General features: G+C 39.9%; 1 protein-coding gene across 3 annotated transcripts in view; it reads right to left on the bottom strand.

The window, feature by feature from the left end:
* The window catches only part of CAB39 (calcium binding protein 39), a 63,271-nt gene extending 37,807 nt beyond the window's left edge, over positions 1-25,464 (bottom strand). Inside the window, exons 1-2 of one of the 3 annotated variants that reach the window (XM_032771247.2) lie at positions 25,206-25,464; positions 23,431-23,628 (exon numbers count right to left, since the gene is read on the bottom strand). The gene's annotated coding sequence lies outside the window, so the exon portion shown is untranslated. The remainder of the gene's footprint in view (positions 1-23,430; positions 23,629-25,205) is intronic. The other 2 variants (XM_032771240.2, XM_032771256.2) reach the window with 2 other exon arrangements.

The raw sequence follows: 25,464 nt of genomic DNA, 5'->3' as shown, positions 1-25,464 counted from the left end.
ATTCACCCACGAAAGCTCATGCTCCAAAGTGTCTGTTAGTCTATAAGGTGCCACAGGATTCTTTGCTGTTTAAACAACAAGGAGTCCGGTGGCACCTTAAAGACTAACAGATTGATTTGGGCATAAGCTTTTGTGGGTAAAAAACCCACTTCTTCAGATGCATGGAGAAGTAGTAGTGGGCTTTTTATCCATGAATGCTTATGCCCAAATAAATCTGTTAGTCTTTAAGGTGCCACTGGACTCCTTGGGGATACAGACTAACATAGCTACCCCCGATGCATGAATCACTTAGGATCTCTCTCTTGCTAACCTGGGGAAACTTCTCTAAAAGGCAAGCTACAATACATGACAACAGTGTGTGAGAGAGGCTGGGAAAAACTGCAGCATACCACATCTGTTTAATAAAAAAGGAAAAGTCCAAAGGAAGTGCCATGTGATATTCATCCAAAAATCAGCCCATTGAACCATATCAAATTATAACAATTTTCCCAGTATCAGCATCTGAGTTGTGTTTTTTTGTTTGTTTGTTTTTGCAAACTACTTAAACAGGTTTGTTTGCCTCTTTAAAAATTATCTTGAGACCTTTTTCAAAAAGTTAGTCTGCTAATAAGCACCTGGACAGCTTTATCTTTTGAATTAGCATGTTTCTTTGTTGCTTCGTCTCTCATTCTCAGTAATCGTTATTCATTTGTGAATTGAGGCCACAAATAACCTTCCACTTAGCACTTATCACAGAATCATAAGCACACTTTACGGTCTGCACTAACCTCACAGGATCTGGTAGAAAGAGAAAAGTGAAATGAAATGAAAACCAAGATGTTTAAAGTATCGCTATTGTGTTCAAATTTGGAAAACACAGAATGTAACTTTTTTTTGTTTAGTGCAAGCGGACATCAAAAACAAGAACACGGCACAATCAATTCTCCAAAAGCTAAACAGGACACTAAGAATGTGATATGGTATCTTTTTCCTCTAAGTCACTGGTTTGAAATTAACACACAAATAATGTTTATAAACAGTTGCCACAGAATGGCTACATATGAAATGCATTGGTGTTTTTGGCCCAGTTCCTACTGGACAAACATCCACATGATAAAGCCTACTATCAATTAATAGTCTTACTGTAAGGCTCAGCAGAGATGCCAAATGGTGAATGTGTACAGAAATTAAAGGTAATCCCCCCAGTTCAGTGTTGAGGTACCTGCTGAAACCAGTACAATCAACCCTTAGAGTTCAACAAAATCAGATCTTCCTTTCCCTCCGAAACCAAGAGTATATTAAAAAGCTACATTACATTTTTTTGTCTAACTTCTGATTTATTTATTAACCTTCAAGGAAAAGCTCCTCATTTCCAATTCATTATTTCAGGGTCAAAATATAACCTTAAATACAAAGATGCAGGCCTCCCTCCTACCTACTTAAAGGAGACTTCACCTATACCCTCTCTTACAGCTTGAGGTGGGAAACTGCCATTCTATCCTTCTCCTACCCTCAACCCTACCCCCATCATCCTTGTTTCTTTTTACAAATAGCATCTTGCTTACATGAACTACCATTTTGGATTTTACTTATGCATGCCAAGTTCTGAAGGGGTCTCACAGCTGGCAGACAGGGTCAATACTAACATAAGTGAACATCCAGACATTTGGGGTAACAGGACATGGTGGCTCATTGTGTCAGATGGTACAGAATTTCTAATTGTGCCAAGGTCTAATCTGGCTATGCAAAATTTGCTTGATAAACATTACTTTAAATCGACCGTTCTCAAACTATGGGGCGGGCCTCCCAAGGAAGCGTGGGAGTGTGTAATGCCTCTTTTCTTTTTTTTTTTAAAAAAAGAACAAAAACAAAACACTCTGGCTGTCAGCCCCCGGCTCATGCACAAAGGCTGTGCACACCCAGGAGGTGGGGGATAAAGGGGCAGCTGGATACCCACCATCTGGACTCAAACTCCCCCTTCCCCTCCACCAGGAGGCAGCTCAGGCTCCTTAACCCTTTCCTCCTCCCCCTATCCCCGCAGTCCCTCAGCTGGAGGTGGCGGGGCTCTGGCTGTCAGTCCCGGGATAGCAGCAGCAGCACAAAAGTAAAGGAAGCAATGGGGAACTAAGTCTTCTATGAAAAGTGATATTGATGATCACTTTTCACATTGCGACTCTTACTTCTGTGCTGCTGCTGGCATGGCACTGCCTTCATATCTGGGCACCCAGCCAGCAGACATTGCTCTACACTTTGCCTTTAGAGCTGAGTAGCAGGGTGCATAAACAACTACTGACACAAAGAAGGGGGGCCCAATCAAGTAAGTTTGAGAACCATGTCTTTAAATCATAAATAGTTTGTAATGGCTGTATGGAATATAGGTTAAATTGTAGCCAATTTTAAACTACTATGGTTAACAAACGATACTCTGAAAGGCTTAAGATTGCCTTGCTACTTTAAAAAATAATAATAATAGATAATGCTTGAAAAAGTCAATCTACAGGGACACTTGTTTCTCTTGCTCAAGAAAAACTAGAACAAACGCAAGAACACTGACATGCAGTTTTTTCCTTGTGATCAATTTAATATGCTAAGGAACAAGATTTCTACTTCTCATTTGCAAAAATTTTCTTCTCATTTGAAATGTCAGAAAGTGCACTCCCCTACAGGCTAATTCAAATACGGGTTAGAAAGAGTTACACTGAAACAGTGTAATCATCCAATAAGGGAAGTTATTTAAGCAAGCAGTGACGAAATTAAAAATAAGTTGATTGCGTGACTATTACTAAGAAAAACATTCTGAGAACAAAGTACAAATAGTAGTACGGTACATCTTCACTTACTGGCATCTCTATTAAACTACTCCATAGAGGGCTAGATTATAGGCACTCAAACTTCACTAGAGCGGACCTCAACAACTCTCTTGAAGCTAGAACGAAGTTCAAGGAACACTGAAGAACAGAGAAAGGAAGAGAAAATAGAGTCTTCCTATGAAGGACTGTATCTTTATGCTCACCATTTTTTAAAAAACTATGAAAACATTTGTACAAAGTATCCCTTTGTGAGGTATCATTTGAAAACTCATAATTCACTGATCATTACTGTCCTTGTAAAGTATGCATGACAACATTGTATGTAAAGTTACAAGATTCTACCGTATGATGTTACAGTAGCCCAAACCAGTTCCTCAGAGACAAAATGCTAGTGAGCACTTCAGCCAGGTTTCAGCATAATCAAATAGACTGCCGCCTGATTAAGGGAACATTTTTGGCAGGAAGAAAGGCATAAGTGAGAAATTTACATATTGGCAAATAAAACAGCTGGGGTTCCTGTTCAAAACAGACTTGCTACCACCTGAACTCTAGCTGGAGTGGATACTCCAAAAAGAGACAGGCTATAAGAGGGAGAACAGGGGACAGAAATCACCTCTCTTCCCTCATTTTTACTCACTGCATCAACATTTGAAAGATAAAGGATGCATCAATGAACTGAGTGAGTGGTCCTGATTGAAGGAGTTCAGCCAATAAAAGCATGTGATGAGAAAAAACTTTGCTTTGAATTCAATTAGCTTGTTCAGTTAAGTAATAGTTTACATTTTACCTTTTATTTCTTTGTAGCCAATTCTGACTTTTATGCCTCATTACGTGTAATCACAAATTCTTTCTGTGGTTAATAAATTTGTTTTATTGTTTTATCTAAACGAATGCATGTTTGAAGTATCTGGAGCCTCCATTTGAGATAACAGGGTTTGTGCATATAATTTTCTATTAATGAAATGATGGACTTTCTGTGAGTTTGTACTTCACAGAAGGAAAGAACTGGGCAGTACAAGATGTACATTTCTGGGGACAAGACTGGACCTGGGAATTTGCTGGTGCCACTCTGCAATATAATTTAGAAGTGACTGGCTAGAAGTATGCATATCATTTAGTTGGGAGTGATTTTGCATGTGATAGGCTGTGTGTGACTATGCTGTGTGTGAATAAACAGGTCAGGAGTGGCTGTTCTCACAGCAAAGCAGTGTGAAAGTTGGAGGGCTGAAGGGACACAGCCGTTCAATTGTCCAGAATATACTCTGGGGAATGTCACACTTCCATTTCTGGTTATGTATTAGATCAGAAATCCTGGACTGCCCTGCTCTGGTGGAAAAAAAAGTTTTCTCAGACTTGTCAAATTTCCTTGTGACTTCTAGAAATTAATTATATTAAGTAAGATATACTTGCACAGAATTCCTACTTTCACACATTTGACAAGTAATCAGCTACAATAGTTTAAAATTCTAATGCCGCCTACAACTTTATTCTTTCAATTGTAGGGCTTCTAATTTTGTCTTTTTTGTCTGTCACTTTTTAAAAATGTACCATAGACCAAAACAGTGTCAAATACTCAAATTTATATTGACTCATTTAGAAGTACAGAAGTTGAGACGAAATGGTTGTATTCCATTTAATATGTAATTAATGAGGGAAGCAGGCCAAGAAAAACAAGTTATCTCTTGGTAGCTATAATGAAAAAGCACCTTTTGATAACAATTGCACAGATATGTTAAGACCTAACGCCTAATGAGCAAGCACAGAAAATGTTCTGCTGTTGTGTGAGCAGATAAGATGAAGCAACTTGTTAAAAATTAAACAAAATCAGCACAATAAGGCAGAACTACTAATATCAAGTCAATTATTTAGAAACAATGTTAAAAACGTACAGATTGACTTAAACACAAGAAAAGATGACAATAATGAGTCTAAAAGGATAAAATTTTGTTTTACTGTTAAGCCAATATTAAAAACAGAACAATTATTTACAATCTTGCATCTAATCACATCAGTTTCAATTATTTTGGGAATTTATTTCAAAATACCTGGCAGCAAGTCTGACTGGCAGAAGCCTGGGGGGAGGGGGGGATTCACCTTCCTCTGCAGTGTGGGGCACAGGTCACTTGCTGCAAGATTCTCTGCACCTTGAAGTCTTTAAACCATGATTTGAGGACTTCAATGGCTCAGACACAGGTTTGATCCAGGAGCGAGTAAGAAAGATTCTGTGGCCTGCTTTGTGCAGGAGGTCAGATAAGATGATCATAATGGTCCATTCTGACCTTAAAGTCTATGATTCTATGTCTGTAACAATACAGACATACACAAAAACTTCCCTGGAAGAAGAGTGTTAAAGAAATTCCTATGACAAACCAGTTTTTGTTTCTCTGCCCGCCCCGCCCCCGTCCAGACAAATGCACTCACTACCCCCTCAAGAGCCCCAGTTATGGCCCCCTGCCAGCCCAGATAGTCACATTCTCTTCCTCCTAGAGACAAGGGATCCAGAGGGAGAAGCAGCCTGATGTTGGGTCCCAGGTTTGTGAGGAGTTTCCTGCATGCCACCTTCTTTCTTCAGGGCACGCTGGGAAATGGAACCCTCCATGCTCCACCCACCTCCCCCTGGAAGTCTCTTCTATTTGCAATCTGTACTCTGCTGGGTCCAGCAGCCCCTGGTGGCAATCAGCAGCTCTGCAGCCCATTTCTGGGTGGGAAAAAGGAAAGTCCGCACACAACATTAATTTTTGCACAAATTCTGCATTGTGCAGTGGCACAGAATTTCCCAAGGAGTAACAGGCCTTATGGCTAGAAGGGAGTATTAGATCATCTAGCCTGACCTGTGTAAGACAGACCATAGGATTTCACCCAATTACTCCTGTATGGAGCCCAATAACTTAGGTTTGACTAAATCCCCTATCTACCAGAAAGGCATCCAGCTTTGATCTAAAGATATCAAGATATCAAGAGGTGGAGAACCCACCACATCTTCTGGTACCTGATCTCAGTAGTTAATCACCTACACTATTAAAAATTTGTGCTGGATGTTTAATTTGACTTAGTCTGGCTTTAACTTGCAGTCGCTGGGTCTTGTTACATCTTTCTCCACTAGAGTAAAGAGCCCTTTGGTACCCAGTACTTTCTCCCCTGGAATGTTTTATAAACAGTTATCAAATCATCTCGCAATCTTTTGATAAGCAAAATTGATTTAACTCTTTAAAGTTCTCACTGTAATACAACAGGAGGATTTTGTCAGCATAGGTATATTTGCAATCCTTGATAGCATTGAGTATAAGTACAGTTATATTGGTATAACTGAATCTACATTAGGGCTTTTACCAGCATCGCTATGTCAATAACAAGGAAGTCAGATGCACACCCCCAATAGATGCATCTATGCCAGTGTAACTTGTGTGTCTACATCACACCGAGGTCATTTTTTTTCTAAACCTCAAATAATTTTTGTGGCTTCTCTCTGTACCCTCTCCAGTCTTTCACCAGTCTTTAAATATTGTTACCAGACCATACACAGTATTTCAGAATGTCTTGCCAATGCATTATGTAGATAAAAATCACCTCCTTTCCTAGTCTCTATTCTCCCCATCTATACATCCAAATATTGCATTGATCCTTTTTTGCCACAGCACCACATTGGGCATTCATGTTGAGTTACAATGACCCTTAAATCTTTTTCAGATTTACTGACCTGAAGAGCTCTGTGTAAGCACGACAGCTTGTCTCTTTCCAACTTCACTAACAGAAGTTGGTCCAATAAAAGATACTACTTCACTCACCTTTTCTCTCTGCTATGCAGGATAAAGTCTCCAATTCTGTAATCAAAGACTACGTTCTTTGTTCCTAGATGTACAACCTTGCATTTTTGAACGAACCCAGTTTACCAAGCAATCCAGATCACTGTGTATGAAACTGCCTTATCCTCATCATTTGACATTATGCCAATCTTTGGCATCCACAAATTTTTATTAGCAGTGATTTTATATTTACTTCCAGATCACAGATAAAAATATTGAACCAGCATCAGACATAGAATCAATCCATGCAGAAACACTAGCATGCAAAAGTAAACAACATTAAAAACAGCAAATACTCCACTATAATGCTTGGCATGAATTAACTGTATACAGTTATCTGTATACAGTTTATAAATGATACTACTTATAAGTCACTACAAATTTTTTCATCTATATCAGTCAAGAAAGGCATGTAGAGTGGCTGTTAGGGCTGGAAGTGCCTACTTTTTTCATCAAGATTATTGTACTCCATCCAATGCGCAATATTAGCATCCTGCTTGTAAGGTAGAAACGCTAATATCAATTATTGATCATGCAGTAGCACCCAATGGTCTCAATCAGGACTTTTTTTTTTTTTAACTGTTCCAGCTATTATTGCATACTGCTTTGCTTCATGCAGCAATGAATTATTTGCAGTGTTACCAATTAAAACGTAGTAAATTAAAAAAAAAACACCTCTTTTCTAACCAAAGAACAGTTTTAAAATGAAAAACGGTAAATGACAGCTATTAAGGGCTTTTCTACACAACAAAATGGGTTGACTTAATTTAGGTTGACCTACAGACACTACAGTAATTAAATCGGCTGTTTGTGTCCACACTATTCTCCTTCTGCCAGTGCAGTGTGTTCTCACTAGGAGCGCTTGCAACAACTAAAGTGGGGCATTGATGGCTCAGTGTGGGGCACTGATAGCCACACAGGGCTCACAACTGGAGCCCCCCATCTGGTCCAGGGTGACAGCCCCAGCTGTGAGCCCCATGCAGCCTCAATTTCACAGCACAGAACCTACCAGCAGTGAAACTGACATTCTTTTCATTTTCACACTGCCACTGTTTCTGTTCAGGGAAGCTCCGTGGGGAGCTGGGGCTCTCAATGCCAGCAGCCAGGCTCAGAGTGGGGAGCCCAGGCAGCAGCCTGCTGGGAGGTGGGAGCCCATGGGATAGCAGAGCTCCTAGCAAGGTAAGGGGAGCCTAGGCAGCAGCCCGCTGGGAGCAGGTAGCGGAGAGCCTGAGGGCAGCCAGGCTCTAGCTGGAGCCTCCCACTCACCCTGGGGTGACAGCCCTAGCTGTGAGCCAGGCACAGGGTTTACAGTAGGAAATCTACCAGCCTCTCTCGTCAATATCATGGCTCCACCAGGGAGCCGGGAAACTGACAAGAATTTTAGCCACTAGCCAATGTAAGTAGCGCAGTGTCTACAGGGACACATCATCACCCTAACTACACCAACATAAGCCCTATGCCTCTCGTGGAGATGGAGTTATTATGTCAGTCTAGTATGGCACTTACATCAGTGGGAGCAAGGTTGTAGTGTAGACACTGACTGTTAGGGCGACATCAGCTGCCTTATGTTGACCTAACTCTGTAGTGAAAACCAAGCCTAAGAAAGCCATTGTACTGGACAGAATTTGAAATGGAACTGAAGAGATGGGTTCAAAGTGATCTTAATATTTTAATAACTAAGTTGAGTATCCAGGGTAACAGAAGACTTAAAGGGAGGTAGCATACAAAGGCAAGTGATGGCTTTCAGGAATCTGCTACTATTAGATTTCAAACATAAATCCTGTTTGCGAACAGACTGTCAAATTAAATACTAGGTTTTGATTTGACTGCTCAGACTTGTTTTATTATTTGCTGTCCACTAACATATTATGATCTAAGTTTTGTTTGTAACAAAGTTCACATCCAGCCAGTTTCTGGTCCACAGCAGAAATTTAATAAAGAGCCAGTGAAAGCTGATGTAGTTTATAAAGGTTAGCTCATCAGCAACGGATGGTAACTCAGGTGACAGTCAGCACTAGTTCCACATATTGGCTATTGCAATACTGAAAAAACAACCAAATAATCCATACAAATAGTCTGCTAACCTTTCAGAGCTCAAATGTGTTCTGAAAAATTATTGATTCCAACACAAACTTTTATGATTTTCTTTAATTAGAGAGCACGCTTTTTAGTTAAAAAAACAAGAGTTTTACATTTTTAAATGAAACAATATATACTATGCAATTCAGTTAATAAGTATTAATTCCTCAAACACAGAAATGTGTAAAACTGTGTATTGTTCAAAATAATTAGCTTGCTATGCTATATGTAATTCCCAAATACTTCAGTCACTCCAGTCTACTAATTACTTAGACCTATCATTTTTTCATATTCTCTCTCAAATACCAATACACATCAACATTTATGATTATATTTATTTATTTATAAACATCTACCCTAGAAAGAAGTTTCAAACAAAACAATAAGAATGGGCTAAAACACTGATTCCATCTTCCATGATTATACTTGCACAATATTCTAGCAGTGAATTATGACAACCCCATTTCCTTAAAGTGCTCATCTTGTGCTATATTTAAGATGATGTTAGCGTCAAAGGATTTCAGTCTTTGCTTTTCAGCTGATTGAACAACAATCACCAACTCATCTTTGCCATTTTTGGGATAACAGAGATTGCTCCTGCATGAAACTCATGTTGAAGAGTATAATCACAGGTGCATTTTGGTGCTAATCACTGAAAATGTCTCATAGGATCAAATTCATCAATGTTCTTCTATTCCACTTTTACAGTGAAAGTTTTGTTCAATGGCATATTTGATCTCTGAGAACCAAATCAAATGTTTTCTGCACTTGTTGAAATGAGCACAAATCCTTTTTTTCATACTAACTTGTTTGACAATGTTTACATTTCACTTTAGAACAATCTGTTTTCATTCCTTTAATCTAGTCTGTAGTTTCCTACCTCTGTTTTAGGCATGTTGAGTGAGGTGAATTCATACTCAGATGTCTGACAACCACTGATCACCTACTTGCATTATTTACCAACATATTTCACATTTACTACAGTCAGTCTAAAAAACAACATAGTAAATGCAACACAAGACTGAATAATCAGACTAGCAATGCAGCTCACAACCATACTTACACTTCCCACTAGCCACACTCCTCTCTCCAATCACCAAAGACTCTAAGGGTACGTCTTCACTACCGGCCGTATCGGAGGGTAGTAATCGATTTCTCGGGGATTGCTCCTGTTGACTCCGGAACTCCACCAACGCGAACGGCGGTAGTGGAGTCGGCAGGGGGAGCCACGGACATCGATCCCGCGCCGTGAGGACGGTAGGTAATTCGATCTAAGATACTTTGACTTCAGCTGCGTTATTCACGTAGCTGAAGTTGTGTATCTTAGATCAATCCCTTCCCTTAGTGTAGGCCAGCCCTAAGATTCTACTTGTCTGACAGATGAGGAACAAGATCACCTACACCATGATGCAGAAAATTCACAGATTTTTATTAGGCTTCATTAGCTCAGTGTCAGAGGTTCCCCTACCTAACAAATATAACCCACATTTTGCCCATGGCAATTGAACAAACACACAAGCACATTTTTATAGACACTTAGTTCACTAAAAACATAGATCACAACTTTTGAGGAATTTTATGGATGACTTTCATACTCAGATGCCACTATTATTCTTAATATTTAAAAACCAAATCCCAAAACTTTGTAAATATTCTAGAAAAATACCACAGATTTATGACTTAGCTTCTCTTCCTGGTGTGTAGTTTAAAGTCACTCCACTCATTCATTTGCCCAAAAACCTTTATGCTGTACTACATATGGTATACAGATAGGCACATAAAGGCCTCACCCATTCCCTGGTAAATATGAAAAGCAAACCGGCAATTCAAAAATCTCAACATGAAAGATGACCAGCATCTACAATACACCACACAGTTTGAAAAGTTTACTTCAAACCTTTAATACTGTAATGCAAGTCACTGTAAAACAAACTGTAAATTAGCTGTTCCAGGCAATTTATAACCTTGAAGCTCTTTAATTTAGAAAATGTATCTGATTGTATCAGGAAAAAGCTTTGAGAATCAAAAGGTCCCAATCTAAGAAAGAAAGTATTAAGGCTAAAACCATCCTCAAATGTGTTCTGTTTTTCATGATATTTGAGAGCTTATAAACTAGTAAGAGCAGCTTCTTTTGGCTACAGTAACCAAAGACTAGCCCTAGAAGCCTTCACAATTCCCTTATGACGGGAGTCACAAAATCAGTCACATTAGGAATGGAAAAGATGTATTAGACCTCTTAGCCCATCTCATTGCCAAATACAAGTATCTACCTACAGTTAGGGGTTCCATTTTTTGCTATTCTTTTCCTTGAATTATATATTTATTTTATGCACATTTTCACGATGTATGTTCTGGGTATTATTGTTTAATTTTCTTTTTAAGAATTCCACAGCATTTCAGTCAACATTTTCCTTTCAGATATAATTTTAATTTCAAAGACTGCTCTTTCACTAACACAGAAAAAGCTATATGCAACAAAACATTTTCAGTTCCCATCTTTAAGTGAGGGACATAATACCACAGCCAAAGTTGAAAAAAGGAAATTTCAAAAAAAAATGTTACTGTGAAAACTGACTTTGTGGTTATCAGTTAAATCATAAACCCAGAAACTGTATACATAGTGTTTTCTAGTGCTTTGTCCATTCTAGTTTTCCACCACTTTCTTCAGGGCAGGGGTTCTCAAAGCGCAGCAAAATCAGCACACAGCTGCAGCCCATATGACATCCTCATGGCTATACGGTAGTATATATTGTGTAGATGCAGCCCACATAACACACAGAGCTGCATATGAGGCCAACGATGGTAAATAGGTTGAGAATCAATGCTTCAGGGAGACTATTTGACAGTCTGTAGCTCGCACAGTAAAGGAATTTTTCCCAGCATTCAACCTAAATCTTCTTAAGTTCATTCCAATACAGTTCTCCGCACAGCTCATCTGAAAAATGACAGGGTCATTACTAGTATTTAAGAGAAAGTAGGATCACTTCAAGGGACTAACCAGATTAAGGCATGAAGCCTGAAAACCAATGCTCTGGAGTATTTAGGTCTTTGCAAGTTCACAACTATGAAAACAATCTAAAATTAAAAATATTGCCTAAAAAGGGCTTGTTTACACTTACAACAGTGGAGCTGTGTTACTGTAGCACTTAGTGAAGATGCTGCCTACACCAACAGGAGACCTTCTTCTGTCGGCATAGGTACTCCACCTCCCTGAGAGGCAGTAGCTATGTCAACAGGAGAAGACCTCCCATCAACATACTGCTGTCGATAACGATGCTCAGAGGGGTGGATTTTGCACATCCCTGAGTGACACAGTTATACCAACGTAAGTTTGTAGTAAAGACCAGGGCTTAGTATCAACGACGTAAGTGAGACAACTCTGTGGCAAACCAGTCATGAAAAAACTTATTATAGAGCTGAAGATGCTGCACTAACACTAAGACTAGCGGAGACAGCAGATATGTTAAAGCATAGTTTAATGCCTCCTGTTCTGACTACTTTTGTGCTTTTGCAAGAAAACAGTTCCAGGGTATGTCTATGCTACACTGGCATAGACATAGACGTGAAAATATAATGTAAAAATTAAAATAGCCGTTCTGCAAATTAACTTGTCTCATCAACCCAAGATGTAGCTGACACTTGTAATGTGAAATTGACAAACTGACTGAGCTTAGTACATAATTTAAGGATGACATATTTCCTTTGAAAGGAACATTTTCATTGGAAGTTATATACTGATTCATATAGGAAGCAAGAGACAGTAGTTGACCTACAAGTTTCTATTCTCAGACTTGGGAGTCATGGCCCTGTCAATACCATGAAATCCTTCTACCCACTTTGTTATGGGCCTTGCTCAATGAAGAGAACAGAAATGGCAAACTGGTCAATTAAATTTTGCTTTGTTTTTAAGCACAGTTCCTTATCCAAAATTAGGAGCAGCTGTACAGGCATGCTTGCTGAATCTACTTTTGGGATCATATCATATATCAGGTAGCAGCTTTGCCTTCCAGCAAATCTTGTATTTTTGCCTCACACCCTAGATCCAAAAATATAGTATCCCACATATTCCATAAACCAGTTATTAGCGGATCCATTATATTATGAAAATGGAGTTATCCATCTGGCTTGTCCTCAAATAGAAATATCAATTCCTCAGCCAATCTTAGAGGAAGGATGCAAGAATGATGAAGGAGGCAGGAGCAAAATTTCCAGCAGGTGAGAAGACGTGATGAGATCAACTTTCTGCTCAGATCAGCAGAGCTCAGACACTGGTAATGGGTAACTGTTCCTCTGCCCTGAGACCTCTTACAGATAAGGTCCTAAAAGATGCAACTTTATGTCCCTCTATTCATCAACATCTGCACAATGAGAGTATGACACTCACAAGAGCCACTGCCAACATTATGCCTATGACACTCGGTTCTGTATCTCATTTTCTAAAGATGCAACTAATGCCATTAAAATGTTATAATACTTACAAGAAATCACCTTCTAGATGAAAAGCAACTGTTTCAAATGGAATCCAAACAAGACTGAAGTGATACTGATCAGATAGAAGAACACAAACCAAACAACTAGCCAGGAAGCTACCCACTTCTCCCACTAAAGCTCTGTGCCTGGCTTGCCTCATCACTAAGCCTAGACCCCTAGACAATTACCAGGCTAAGAACAACACAGTTTTTCTAATTCAGATTTTTATCTATTTTTAATATTTTGGTTTTAACAATTTTGATGGGTAGGGTTTGGGTTAGGGTGGGTGCAGTCTTGAGTGCGGGAGGCTCCCTGTATAGCTGAGGGACCCAAGACAACATGATGCAAGGTGTAGGAGAGGCAGTGGTAGACTTGGCCAAGCAGAGCAGAGACTCCCTGCCTTGACTGTGGAGGGGGGGGGAGGCCACCCACTGCTGAACAGTTCCTGCCAGGGATGGCTCCTCTAACTTCTGGCTAGTGAGTGAGCAAGCGGGCCATGATAGCACAGCTGCAGAGGGCTCCTTGCACAGCTGCAGGGCCAATGATGCGAATCCCTGCAGACGCAATGTGTGAGAAAGGTTGCAGAGCTGCTGGGACAAAGCAGAGATCTCTGGCACCTAAAGCTGGTGAGTGACAGGGTAGGGTCTGCGACAGTGAGGCTGAAAAGGCTTCCTGGACAGACAGTGACACCTGACTCGCAGGAAGGACAACTACCACCAAATGATTTTCCCCCAGGATTTCAGTGTGTCAGCTGAAATCTATGTTTACAGGCAGTTACTCATTAAACTCAAATCCTGCCAAGCCTACTTATCAGCTAGCGTGCCAATGACAAAATAATGCTTCTTTCACCTCCATTTTGCTAAGAAGCTTTGCTTTTTTCCCCCTATTGGTACTGGCCACAGTGATCCATATAGTTATCACCTGCAGGCTAAATAACTGTAATTCTTTGTATCTAAAGGCAATATGAAAACAATGCAAAAACACCAACTATACAGAATGTGCCCTATATTCTAGTCCCTCAACTGTGTCTTGCAGTATGCTTCCACTATCATTCAAATCCTTCCCTTCAAAGACATTGCTACAGGGCCAACTGCCTCCCAAGAACCCTCTTGGGTCAGGTACCCTGCCTCAGTTTCCTCTCCAGTTCAAAACTCACAAAAGGCTTTCATGAGTTCAAAATAATTCAAGCAGCTGTTCCTAGGCCTACCCTAGCTGGATTCTGCAAGATCTACCTTTTGTAGTAAATGTCTGGTCATGGTTTAAAAAAAAAAAAAAAAAAACTGTACCCAAAGCAGAGCTTCCTGTAACCAGGGACAGGAAAAAAGCTGAAGACTTCACAAAATCCACTAGGGACTTTGTCACACCAATCAATCTGGAAGTCACCCAGATACTCACTGATGGGACCACTACAAACACTTGAAATGGACTGATAGATATCTTTTAGTGTAAACTTTCTGGAACGTCAGATATTTTACTAAAACCACAAAAGAAATATTTCCTTTTCTTCTGACAAAATCTGTTGGAGACCGAGTCTCTTCCTCTCAGAGTCTTTTACTGGAAAAGGTTCTTTTCATATTCCTCTGAGCACTATGGTTCCAGTCCAGTTGAGAAATTGTTGCATTACAATTTAGTAGGCAGAGTTTGGTAAAATGCCATTTTGGCTGACGTGTGGATCCACACCAACAACCTACTCAGAGTAGCTATCTGGGATTCAGAAGAGAGAGTTTCACAAGTTATATTATCTTACCTTCTAGAATACTGAATATCATCAGAGTCAGAACTGAAATGAATCAGCCAACTCTGTGGTGGAAGGGGAGAGAAAATATTATTTGATTCTATTGTAAATTCTCAGGGTAAGTGAAATGGAAACAGGAAAGGCACAGCAAAGGTAGAGATGGCTATGGTGGGCTGCACAGACGAGTAATTCTAAATCTGTTCTACGCTTACACCACTCTTTTCTCTTCTGAGACCAACAGACTTCCTTGCTATGAACCACGATCACTGGAAAAGATGCTGCTCCGTCTCTGATAAAGACAAACATTTAGGAAAGATCAAAAGAGTAGATCTTAGAAAAATGCCACACACCAAAAGCTGAGAACTCCAACTTCATGTCAGATCACCCTAGAGTTCCCAAAAAGTTCACCATACCCAAGTATTTACTGCAAAATAATTGCATATCTTGTATCGTAAAGAGCATTCTGTTCATTGTAGCATGGTAGTTTGAAGAAAGGACTGACATCAACAGATAATGTAAAAAAAATGCCTTTCAACTGATTATTTATATTGGGTGTCCTGAGTCTTCATTTATTTTCTCTAATTTAAGGTTTCACATGCCAGTAATACATTTTAACAGGTCTCTTTCTATGTCTATAATATACAAACTTTTGTTATATATAAAGTAAATAAGTTTTAAACGTTTAAGAAGCTTCATTTAAAATTAAATTAAAATACAGAGCCCCCCAGACAGGTGGCCAGAACCCGGGCAGTGTGAGTGCCACTGAAAATCAGCTCACATGCCGCCTTTGGCATGTGTGCCATAGGTTGCCTACCCTTGACTTATATACACATCAGGCATCATGAAAGGACTTCAGCAACTCTCTGTTTTGCCAATCTCTTAGTTTTCGAAGGGCCATATTTCTTTCTTCAAATCCTTCAAGCAGAATTACTCGAGATGAGACATATACAAGTTGGCAAAAGTGGGCTTTTGTCCTGTTTGCTCTTGATGATCCATTGGCAAGAACAAATGGTACAAATGCCCAGTTTTCCCAAAAAATTGGGACGTCCAGGGCAAGGCTTAAAAACGGGATATATGGTCACCCCAGGTTGTTTCAAGAGCTGCCCTGGCAGCTCTTACCACAGCTCAGCTTCCAGACAGGCCAGGCAGCAAAGCCTTGGGGAAAAGGGGAGGAGCATGGGGCAAATGTCCCACCTCTGGAAGTTAAATCAGTCTTGGAACCCCAGTAACTTCCCAGCTGCTGATGAAGCTGGCTCATTACAGCAGATCTACAATAACTTCTCCCCCATTTAACAACATATATTTTCCAAAGTTTACTTCCTTTCAGCAATGATTTATGTGCAGAAAATCTGAGGTCTATCAGGGTTCTCTCTCTTATGGAAGAGGTTGCAGGGAAAAGGATACTCAAAGCCTTAAAATCTCAAATAGTGATTTTTTTTCAGTTTATACTTGATTTCTAGGCATAGCCTAACTTCACCAAACTATCTAAACAATCTTTGTGTTTACCAGAGTGGTTTTAAAGTCATAGCAAATGGAAACTAGATGTAATGTTAACTATAAAATGCTTGCATGGCTCTAATATAGCCTCCACTTACAAAAATTAATAGATTTTAAATACTACTCAATTTCAATTATAGGTTAATATTGGAAATTGATGTTTCAACATAGTGCTTTTCTAAGAGATTATAAATCTGAATAATTTTTAGAGCAACAACCTGTTTACAAAGCTCCAGCATATTTTTAAGAAGGTACTTCAAGTTTAGGTCAGTAGAAACGATAGATCAGTGCTGTGTTCGAAAAGCACAAATTTAGGATCTTGAGTCCAACAATTGCTATCATTTCTTCACTCGCCACCATCTCTGTCCCTGAAGGCTTACCTCAGTTCTCTCAAGTCACTAAAATAGCTTTCATCTGATAATTTGCACAGTATGCCTCAAAATACATTCTAGAAATAAGTCTTCTCAAAACCCATTTTTAAATAACTCCACAAGCCTTATTCAATTCTGCTTACAGATTTCATGATGGAATTGTATCTGTGCAAATACTTACATTGTATGAAATTAAGAGTTTATTCTTCCTAAAAGAAATTCCGTGTCTGACAGACAGCTTCCATTGTAATTTGAGGAAAAGGTAACTCATGGAAAGGAAAATAGTTAAATAAATGGTAGCCATTAGTTTTATTAATGGAACCTGCAGATACTTGTGTGATAGGACAAGTTATCTAAATAGTTAGGATTAACGGTAAGATAAACATGTATCGCCTACACATTTAGAAGGATGTCTACGCATTTAAAAATCATCAGTAAACAGAAGCATGGAGCTTTAATTTCAGTTTAGTCCATAAATTTCTTGTTTGACTATAAATTTCATTCTGTTTCTGCCACTAAAAATAAGCTTGGGTAAGAGCAGAGACAATATTGCACTAACAAGGATTTTGCATGACTTTCTTGCTAAGGCGAGGCAGCATGTGTGGAATACCACGTAAAAGTGCAAGTTTAGAGGAATCTTACACCTTACTTGAACACTCGCAAAAATCGAGAATTGACAGAATCAGAAAATGACATGCACTACCTAATCTACAAACCTTCAATATAAAACATTAATTTCTGCCTTCATTTCTAGCAATCACTCTATCTCAGAAAGATATTTTGATCAGCTCCAACATTCCAGACAGATAAACATGAAAAACTAGCATTTTCGTTAGCTGCATCTCCAAAAGTCTTCTGTTCTATCACATCATTTGAAATCTGCTATTGCAATTATTTGACAGGCAATTTTCAACACTGGAAACCAAGTTTTATTATATAATGGCGAAGGTCGGCTGTAAGACTTTCTGTAAGACTGTGTTTTCACTAGAGACAGTTTCAGGCCGAATAAACATAATGGGGATTGAATTAAGACTGCACAGGCAATACCGCTTCTGCCATTTGCTAACTTCTGAGTGCTTGTCTTTGCATTCTTAATGTTCTTTTAATGCAGCTCTGTATGTCAAGTACAAAATGGGTTAGTCTTGATCATATCCCCTATGGACATTACCTACAGTTCCCCATAAACAATTCTGAATTATTGCCAAGCTCTGCTCAAAAAAGTTTAGGACTGGAATGGCAGGTGTTGCAGGTTTGGAGTGCAATGCATTGGTAAGGTGTGTTGAAAAGCTTCTCAATGCCAATTTGTGTTTTACTCAGTTTAAGACAATGGTAATTCCTTACTTAAAAGCAGAGGCGATGTCTGGGGGGTGGGCGGAAATGCAGGGTACGTGCCCCACCCCACCCCAGATTTGCCGCTTGGCTTGTAATGAGCATGCTCAGTAACACTGCTGAAGCTGGCTGCCCTCACTCTGCCCTGCCCCACCCCCACTATCAGAAGACTTGGGTTGTCCCTGCTTAACAGAGAAAGAAAATCATCCACATTTTAGAAACAAATCTGAATTATATTCTGTAAGTGAAGCATATTTTATTAAGGATGATATTCCATAAGGTACAGATATTAAATACAGGTATATTTTATAAGCTATAAGAGGTTATTAGCTTTTCCTTACTGGAGGCTTTGATGCCTTCCTTTAAGGAAAGAGAACTAGTACGTGGAGGGGAACATGTTTTGTTTTCTTCCGATTATATCACTGCATTTTAGTTCCTATATACAATTGCAGCAGCAACTATATAGAAACTGCTTAGTCACATCTACAGTCAGAGATTCCATCGCAGCAGGATGTACTGAAGTACTGTCAGCACATGCATCTGCATAGTAATCACTGTATGAAGCCTTACTAATAGCTCCATTTCAGGGGATTTTGGCAGGGGAATGGTGGGGGGAGAGGGAGAGGATTTTTTTTGTCTCCTCTGCACTTCCAAACATGAATACTAGAAAGAAGCTATTAGCCGGAGGACCAGGGCTTGAAAAATCCTTCACCTATAGAAAGTAGCAAGCATTCTCAGGTGAGCTATTGGATCAAATTAGTAAAGAAAAAAAGCAATACTGAAGATGACTGAAGACTCAGGAAGACAGAAAAGTATCCTTTTATATTTGAAAGGTTCTCCATATAAAGACTAAAATACTTTTTTCTTTTAAAAAGTGTAAACAAGTTCTGCAGAAATGTATTTTGTTAGATTTAAATTGATTGTGTAGGCCCCACTACTGCCAGAGAAAGATTTCTACTCACCAATGGCAATTGGAGATTTCATGCTCTACCTTTTCAAGAATATTTGTTTTCATAATTATCACTTTTGGTAATTTGCCTTAATATAGGTATCAATAGAGATTTACATTTCTACCCACTAAACAAATCTGTGAAGATATGAAACTGGTTGAACTTGTATGGAAATAAATTTATTATTTACCCACAAATTTTCATCCTCAACACATCAGAAAAGTAGACATTTTAAGCCCTTGATTGAGTCTCAGTTCTACTGTTTCCTAACTATGCTCCTTTATTAAGAGTTTGAAATTTGTTTTTCCTTTAGTTGACTAACAAACCGCAGGTCACACTTCCTTTAGTAACAAAATGAACTACTTGAATATTTGTTAGCAATGCTGATAAGAAGTAATATATAACAGGGCAGTAACCAAAAGCACTAAAGTTGCACTTCATTTTACATATGAAGTAATTTGTGTACAGAACACGTAGAGAAAAATGCACTCAAAAACATTTTAAGATTAATTTCAAGGTTTTAATCTAGCCAAAGAAGGTAGTTTTTTTACACTGAGAAAAAACTCTTACTATTCTGTTCCCTGAGTTCCACTGCTCTCAACTAATATGTTTAAATATCTTTGCACCAAATATAACTTTTCAGTTTTCTGAAACAGATAAAAAAAATGCTAAATTAAACTTTTCAGCAGAGACTTTTATGGGGCGAAAAACAGCATCACACACTTAATGTGCTTTTAAAAATAACTCACCATCAAAGCTGACATTTTATTGGAAGCATTATAATGTTACCATTACATGGACAGGTAAGCTACCGTGTTAGGTATTTCCTCGAAAAAATGTCCTTCCCTTTTTACAGGTTTTCAAGAGGTAACTAAGTTTGAATTACATCTAAAGAACACACACTTTTTTGCATGTTTAAAATCTATCAGTCAGGATACTTTTATATGCTCTGTGAACACATACGGTACTAGCTAAAACACTCAAAAATGTGAAATCTGAATGTAGGCTGAAGTACTTATTTAAAATAAAAAAATTACTTCCTGAATTGTTGTTTCTTTAAAAAAAGTCACAACTGTTTCTGAGGAATGAACATGATTATTCCTGGACACACTGAATGTGTTTCTGCTTCCTGTTTGGTTCATTTCTAAATTCATCTCTTTATACAAGATATCTGAATAGGTGATAAATTAATACGTTATTTCATTCTGAGGTAATATAAAGAGAGAGTGCAAATGTGTTTGGATACAGAGGGACCCAACTCAAATGACTCCAATTTAAGTTATTGGATTCTCAGTAACTTTTTTAATTTAGGCCATTTATTTAAGTATCTAAATAAGGCAAGCTAACTTTAAGCACCCATTTATTAAACAGTTGGCCAAGGTTGTTAAGGCAAACCAATATAACATAACCTCACCTTCATTTTTGGTGTGTTTCTTATTATGCTCTCCTCCTTCCTTTTAGAGTAGAACTAACTTTCATTAACACACAAACAACTCTTAGTGTGCAACATGTACAACATAAGTGTTACAATTAGATTGAAGAGACAGTGGGGGCAATTAAAACATGTAAAAAAAATCATAATATTGTGCACAGAGAGTTAGATGCCTAACCAAATAGCTAATTTTCAAAAATAATTCTCTCACTCAAATAGTGCATGCTCTGGTGCATCTAAGAAAAATATCAAGCTTTGCATGCATATTATATATGTTTTATCCACAGCAACGTTTGGTGGAAGATAATATAGTAGGGGGAAAATAGGGGTTTTTAATGGATTCAAGCTAGATACAAAGAACACCCACACTAAAATCAAACCAAGCTTTCACTCCTGGAAAGCAAATCCTGTAGTCAGGATTGCTAATATATCTGGTATCAAAACATAAATTAGTGAGAAGAGTGATTAAGCATGACATCACTTGGTCCATATTCATTCTGCAATTTCCTTATAGAAAGTTAAAAGATTTTTTTAAACTACCCATATATATATTCGATCATTAGCCTGTTCGTTTATAAGCCGACCTCCCCCCAAGATTGATAAGTAAAAATGGAAAAATTTTAATGACCCGTTCATAAGCCGACTCTATAATTCAGGGGTCAGCAAACTTTGGCTCCTGGGCCATCAGGATAAGCCACTGGTGGGCCAAGATGGTCTGTTTACCTTGAGCGTCCACAGGCACAGAGGTAAACCTAAGTAAACAAAGTGTCCTGGCGTGCCAGCTGCTTACCCTGATGGGCCAGGACAGCAACTGTGGGGAAATTTTTTTTTAGGGGGGGGAGAACCTGGGGTCAGGGGAGTAACCCCTGTGGCCACCCCCCACGACCCCACCCCTAGCCTGGGACCCCCACACTCTCCCCATCCCATCCCTTCCCACCTTATCTGGGGAGGATGTTTCTGGCCTGGCCGCAGCCTGCTCCGGTAGCCCAGACAGGGCGGGGAGGCCAAAGCCTGCTCCGGTAGCCCAGACCAGGCGGCGCAGCCGCAGCCTGCTCCGGTGGCCCATACCGGGTGGCGCAGCTGCAGCCTGTTCTGAGGGGCAAGGCTGAGCGGCATGACTGCAGCTCGCCAGCCCAGGAGCTACAGCTGCTCGGAGGCTGCGGGGAGAGCAGCATGGCCAGAAGCAGAGAATCTCTGGCCCCTCCTCTTCCCTTCTGGCTCTGCTGGCTGGGCTGCCTCTCCTTGCTCCCTCTGTTGCGGGAGGGGCTGTGTCCCACCTCTCCCTCTCTATACTCGTTCTTAAGCCAACCCCCTTCTCTGGTGCCTCCCTTTTTCACTAAAAATATTCGGCTTATGAATGAGTATACACAGTATTCTACATTTGAAAGTCAAGATGTGATTTTGCTTTGTACATACACCACACAAAATTAAAGTTCTGGAATCTGAGCACAGCTGACAATGTTACTGGCTTCTCTGCAACTATTACTATTAATTTTGTAGTGTGGACAATGATAAAACCTTATTTTTGTTAGCAGAACAGCAGAGAAGTCTTGGAAAAGATCCTCAGAATAAATATGTGCAATCATAATGTGTTCTTAATAATCACTCTTTTAACCTTAACCACATTAAAATGTCATTACCAGAATCCTACTTATGGCAGAAAATTCTCTTAATTTACCTACATTTTATGAAACCCAAAATCGTACTACAGAGATTACTAAGTTTTAAAGAGAGGATCCTAAATAAAAAAGTTTAGTTGCAAGCCCTCAATATGCTTAAAACGTAAGTTATTCAGCTCTGCACGTAATTCTATTATACATAAATAGTAATCTCTTCTTCTCTCCCCCCCCACCAAAAAAACAAAAACAAAACACCTCTCATGATTCAGAATGAACTCTGTGGAGGGGTTACAGCCTAGTACTTTTAGCCTTCAGAAAGAACTTGAAGAACCAAACAGACAGTGCACAATACGCAGCACCATAAAGCTAAGGTCTAGTTTGACTAGCACCAGTTACCTAATGAGAAGCTACAGAATAACTTTGATGACAATGTGAAAGATCAATGTCATTCCCCTCCTGAATGAACATTTTACAATAGCAATCAGGGAATTCCAAGAGGTGGAGTTTTCTTGACATATTTACACCTCATTGGGAATACACTTTTGTCTGTGCCTAATTTATAATGTTACCAGAAATTTAAGATAAGGTACAATCCCATCTTATGCTGGCGTACTTTATCTTCTAAGGAAGAAATCCTAAACTATCATCATGCTATCAACAAGATTACAGTACAGTTCACAAAAAAAATCTTGTGGTAAATGGCAGTTTCTTTTTAGATCCACATTTTACATAATGATTTTTAAAAGCCTGTATGTCTCTTGCCTTAAAGAAGTTGAAAAGTGGCAAGGTCACAGTTTAATCTTGTTCCTTGCACTGGCTGTGCTAATTAATTCATGTCATTTTCTTAAGATAAAATACAGGTTTAAAATAAATTTGCAACTAGGTTACCATTTTTTACAGAAATAAAAATTAGTTTAAAAAGCCAAAATGTACCCTTAGACAAAACTAGATAAAAAAATTCCCTTCCACAAAAATGTTAGGTCACATCAGATTTTGGGGGAGCCCTTTGGAAAGTAAAGACCCAGTCCTGCCAAGTTACTCTCACACCCAGAGTTATTCCTGCATAGAGTCCTACTATGACTATACATGTAGTGAAATTTGTAGGATCAGGCCCTACTGCTGGAAATTGTGTCACATTAGAAGATTTTACTATATATATATACATACATATATATATATATATACATACATATATATATATATATACATACATATATATATATATATACACACATACACACACACACACACACACACGAGTCAGTCTCCTGTAATATAAAGATATAAATAAATATCAGAAAGGTGAATACTGTGGTGTCCTAACCAAATTCTAACTTAGGTAATTAGTTTGCCTACCTAAAATTCTCCCTGTGGTTTCATTTGGAAACAGTATTCTTCTTCAGTTCCATCCTAAAATGTTGTGCAGTGCTGCTGTGCGTTCTTAAACAGTAGCCGTTTTACATCCCAGAAGTGGCTCCATTTCAGTGATGGATGAAGTGGTCCCTGTTATAGTTTGTATATCAGTTCGTTAAGTTTGTAAAGCATTTGAGGAACCTTCAGGATGAAAGGCACCATACAAATTAAATATAAACAACATTAGTTCTCATTCATCCTCTTCAGAATAGGCCTAAAACCAATCTACACATACAAAGCAATTCAAGATGTGCACAGAGCTAGATCACCAGTAAAAGCTAAAAACCTCTCAATTAATAACTTCTTTACACATTTGTTTTAGATTTTAGCAATGTCCGAGATTCAGATCTGTTAATTTGAAAGGGACTGACCATTCTAAGTAAAGGTGATCATCAGCCTCAATCATAGGTTCCACTTTGGGCTGAACTCTCAAAAAATTACCAAACATTTCCCTAAATTTTACTGAATAATATCTGCTTTGCGAGTTAAACAGCAATTCTGCAGCCTACAAAGTGATTAAACAAGCAAGTAATAATTACTTTAAATGTATTCACTGAAACTGTTAATGAACATTTGCTGTGATTTCATGGCACTTAATTTTTCATTTATTTTCTCAGTGTCCAAGAAGTCAACTAAGTCAGTTTCACAGGCAGGAAGGAGCAAACAGTCCTATCAGTCCAGGAAAAACATTTTACCGAATGTGTCAGGATGCGAGGGGGCTTCGTCCCTTTCTATCACCCGCCCTTGCGGCATTCCCAAGCGCAACCCCATTATTTACTGTATTTCAGTACAAAACAACTAAAAAAAAAAAAAAAAAGGCACTGGGCTTGTTAACTATACCTATTAGAACAGCCCAACTACTGAAAGTCCTCATTTATCTTTTGTATATTGGCCTACTCTGGGCCTCTGTGTGGTGTACTTTTGCAAAGGTGAAGTCACTCATACTATTCTTTTTCCTCATCATTACTGCCCTGGGAGATCAACTCAATAGCAAGACCACTAATTTCTCTTCATTTAGACAACAATTCATACTCCTAATTAATTCCTAATCCATAGCCAAAAACGTGAAGAATATCCCGGTCACATTAAGACAGACCATTTTCTCACAAGACACTGACAAGCAGATTTTTGTCTCTGGTTTTGTAACAGGAAGTTTGTTCAAACCCCAGATCTGAAGAGGAAACAAAGCGTGTCAACATCAAGCCAAGACAGATGGAGCAGCAGCTAGTGAGGAATGGAGACCCTCCCCCCGATATTTGTCCTCAAACTGAAGACAGAACTGGCTCTCTGGGCCTGCCCCTGCAGAGGAGAGGACCCACGCTGAGTTAGGGGAGGCGAGACGACAGCCCGTGCCCAGATCACCTGGCTCTGCCCAAAGGGGAACTTCCTCCCTCGGATACTCAGGAAGGAAAAGACCACAGAGACCTTCACAACCAGCCTCCCCCTCTCCCCACCACGGGGCCTAGGGTGGGGAGGAGCAGAGCGTCACAGGAGCCTCCCCCTTTCCCCAACCCCCGCGGGGCCTGGGGGGGGGGCGCTCCACACCAGCCTCCCCCCTCCGCGGGGCCTACGGGGCGGCGGAAAGGCGCCAGACACTCCTGCCTCACGGTCCAGGGGCTCCAACAGCCCCAGTCCGCCGCCTCTCCCAGCCGGGCCCGGCTCGGCGGCAGAGCCCAGCCGGGGCGGAGCAGCTAGCGGCGGCGGCGGCGTGTCGGTACCTTCGCTCAGCTGCCGATGGGGCGGCACGGTCGGGGCCTAGCGGCAGCTACCTCCCTCCTCTCAAGGTCGGGTCCGCGGCCGGTCGTTAGTGTCTCCGGCTGTGCCCGCTCCCACCCTGGCGGCTCTGGAGGAGGCGCACGACGCGAGGCGCTGCCTGACAGTCTCTCTCTCTCTCTCGCTCGCCCCCTCCCCCGCCCCGCGGTGCTGCGCTGCGGCCCTTCCCCGCCCTGCAGCTGCAGCAGCGGCGGCGGCGGCCTG

The sequence above is a fragment of the Chelonoidis abingdonii genome, chromosome 8 (assembly GCF_003597395.2).
Source record: "Chelonoidis abingdonii isolate Lonesome George chromosome 8, CheloAbing_2.0, whole genome shotgun sequence".
In the NCBI taxonomy this organism is placed as follows: Eukaryota; Metazoa; Chordata; order Testudines; family Testudinidae; genus Chelonoidis; species Chelonoidis abingdonii.
The sequence above is the reverse complement of the archived record's forward strand: the minus strand, read 5'-3'. Positions and strand labels throughout refer to the sequence as shown.